The sequence below is a fragment of the Rhinatrema bivittatum genome, chromosome 12 (assembly GCF_901001135.1).
Source record: "Rhinatrema bivittatum chromosome 12, aRhiBiv1.1, whole genome shotgun sequence".
Taxonomy (NCBI): domain Eukaryota; kingdom Metazoa; phylum Chordata; class Amphibia; order Gymnophiona; family Rhinatrematidae; genus Rhinatrema; species Rhinatrema bivittatum.
Window position 1 is genome coordinate 19,756,268 of NC_042626.1, and position 3,029 is coordinate 19,759,296.

The following is a 3,029-nucleotide window of genomic DNA, read 5'->3' on the forward strand; positions in this document are numbered from 1 at the left end:
TTTAACTCTGTGTTTCTTGGGGGCGAGCCAGAGCTGAATATCCTGAAAGGGTGAGTCTTTGATCTTTAAACTTTTTAAAAGAAAATGGTCGCAGACCTTACCCAGTATTGGAGCCTGCTGGGAAAACTTTCCTTAGAAAGGAGCCGCTTAATAAGGGGCAGGAAGAAGGGATCGCAGAACAATTCTGAGGAGAACGCCTGCTCCCATTTTAATTTTACAAGAAAAATGATTGCTGTCCCTCTGAAATACACGGCCTTGCTCGTACTCTTTGACAATCTGGTTTGGATGTTTTGTAATATTTCTATGTATTGCTCAACTATAACCTGCCCTCAGGGGAGTGTCTGACTGGTACTTGTAGGTCTGCCCAGAAACCACCTTGAATAATGAGAACTTGTACACCATCCGGACTGGTCTCGCTCCACTTTTCCCACTGGATAGTGCCCAGTCAGTTCAAGAGCATTCTGCTGGGGAAGAGGCAGGCTTTGACCAGCTTTCTGTTCTCTCATGGCCACGTTAATAGGAATTGAATCTCCAAAGTTGACTGCTGCAGTTGCTCCCGCCCATCTCCCATGGTCCCTCATCCTGTGCATAGAAAGGTTTCGCCCCACTTTGCAGCACATCTGCATGAGTGAGGTTTCGGGCTTTATAGCATTTGAGTGGTATAACTGGGTGTTAGCAGTGTGTTTGTAAAAACTTCAGCCTTGACTTTAGAAGTGTAAAGGTATTGCAGAAGAGATCGCTATAACCTGTGAAGGGGGAGAGGAGTCTCTGCTACCCTGATAGGGAAAGACGCCGGAGACTGCAAGAGGTGGTGGTGGGATTTCTTTATCTATTCAGTTTCCATTAATTATCACTGGCAACTGCAGAGCCATGTAGCCATGGGCAGCGTTGTCGACTGGCACATCTGGAAAACGGTCCATGACTCTGCCCATGGCTACATGTTCCGCGGTTGCCAGTGATTGTCCTGCTACATTTTTCCCAACATTCATAATTGTTATAGAAGCCTATATTTGGCAAACCATGTCTGGTTTTGAAGATTAACGGATGAAGTCATTAGTTAAGCCCACGTTTTTGAACTAATTCTATTACATTTGGCTTGCTATAACAGGCAGGTATGGCTGAGCTCCGATAAGTTTAAAAAAAAAAGACTTAGCGAGAGGTGTTACTTGCAGGGCTTCCTCCTCCCTCTGGGCTCCGTGCACCGTTCCGAAGTTTGTCCCACTCCATGGTAGATCGAGGAATGTGGGCAGCCTGGCGGGTTGATCAGCCGATCTAAACTAGGCCCTGCTGCGAGGTTTTTGCTGCATGCTGTGTGGCAGGCTGCAACGGCTTTTCGCATGCTTTATTAGGCTGCCCACTACAGACCTGTCGGTTCAGCGTGTGCATCTTGCTGTGGGTCCACTTTGTGTGCCCGGTTTTTTGGGCGCACAGTAAAGCCTTATCCTTTGAGCACCCATGTTAAGTGCTGCCTAGTGGTTGCACGCTTACGTCAGCACCCATCTAGCACAATGCGCTTTCTTTTTTTTTTTGTGTGCCTTCCTGTTGGCCGCCTGGGTGATTGCTCGGAAGTACCAAGAGCCAGCAGGTGTCACTAGAAATAGATCAACTTTACGAAATGAGCAGAGGTGCATCTCCAGATGATCTCAATCTCGCACATTGCAGGCAAAGACAACGTCTGAGCAGACTTTCTCAGCAGAAAGAGTCTGGACCCAGGAGAGTAGGTGAAGTCGGACGAGACATTTCGGCTGATTCGGGATTCTTCAGCTGCAAATGGGATCTGAAGTCATTGGGGATCGATGCCCCTAGTGCAGGAGTGGCCGGAAGACAAGTTGCTGTATGCCTTTCTTCTATGGCCCATGTTGGGCAGATTGATTCGCAGGATCAGACGCCACAAGGGGATGGTGCTCTGGGTCGCTCCAGATTGGCCCAGGAGGCTGTGGTATACAGATCTGCGGAGGCTCCTGGTGGATTTGCCTTTTCGACTTCCAGTGCACAGGAACCTGCTGCAGCAGGGACCTGTCCTTCACAAAGATCCGACTCAATTTTGTCTTACGTGATGGCCCTTGAAAGGGCTCGCTTGCTGAAACGTGGATACTGTGCTGCAGTAATTTCCACCTTGCTAAGAGCTGGAAAGTTCTCAACTTCCTTGGCCTATGTGAGGGTTTGGAGAGTGTTTGAGGCCTGGTGTGAGGAGTGAGGTCCTCTTCCTTTCTTGGTCAGGATTCTGCTTATTTTGGAATTTTTGCAGGATGGCTCGGCTCGTAATTCCTTACAGGTACAAGTAGCAGCTCTCGCCTGTTTTCAGGGCTCAGGTGAATGGTGGATCCTTGTCGGCTCATCTTGATGTGGCCCGATTCTGAAAGGGGTGAAACATCTTTGCTCCTCCTTTACAGTTTCCGGTTCCCTGGTGGAGTCTTAAATTTGGTCTTGGATTTTTTTTGGCAGGCCCTACGTGTAGACAGCTACGTACTCAGTCCTTGAGGTTGCTGACTGTGAAAACTGCGTTCCTTGTGGCAATTTGTTCTGCGCGTAGGGTTTCTGAACTGCAGGCCTGGCCTTGCCGGGAGCCATTTCTCCAGGTGACACCAGGGGCGGTACAGCTGTAGACTGTTCCTTCCTTTTTTACCAAAGGTGGTCACTGGGTTTCACTTGAATCAGGGCCATCTCTGGATAAAGAGAGAGAGATGCAGAGGAGTATCGTCTTCAAGAGACATATTGTCAGGTATCTGGAAGTTACTGAATCTGTGCGTAGATCGGATTGCCTGATTATCCTTTAGGGCAGTACTAGACAGGAAGAGCCAACCTCGCGGGCTCCCATAGCTCGCTGGATTAAGGAGGTAGTCACGGCTGCATCTGTGGATGCTGGGAAGCCATTGCCTAGTCAGGTTCGAGCTCATTCCACGCGGGCTCAGGCGCTGACATGGGCAGAAGTGAAATTGTTGTCTCCTGTCGACCTTTGCTGAGCTGTGACGCGGGCCTCCTTACACACCTTTTCCAGGTGCTATTGCCTGGATGTTCACGCCTGGGAG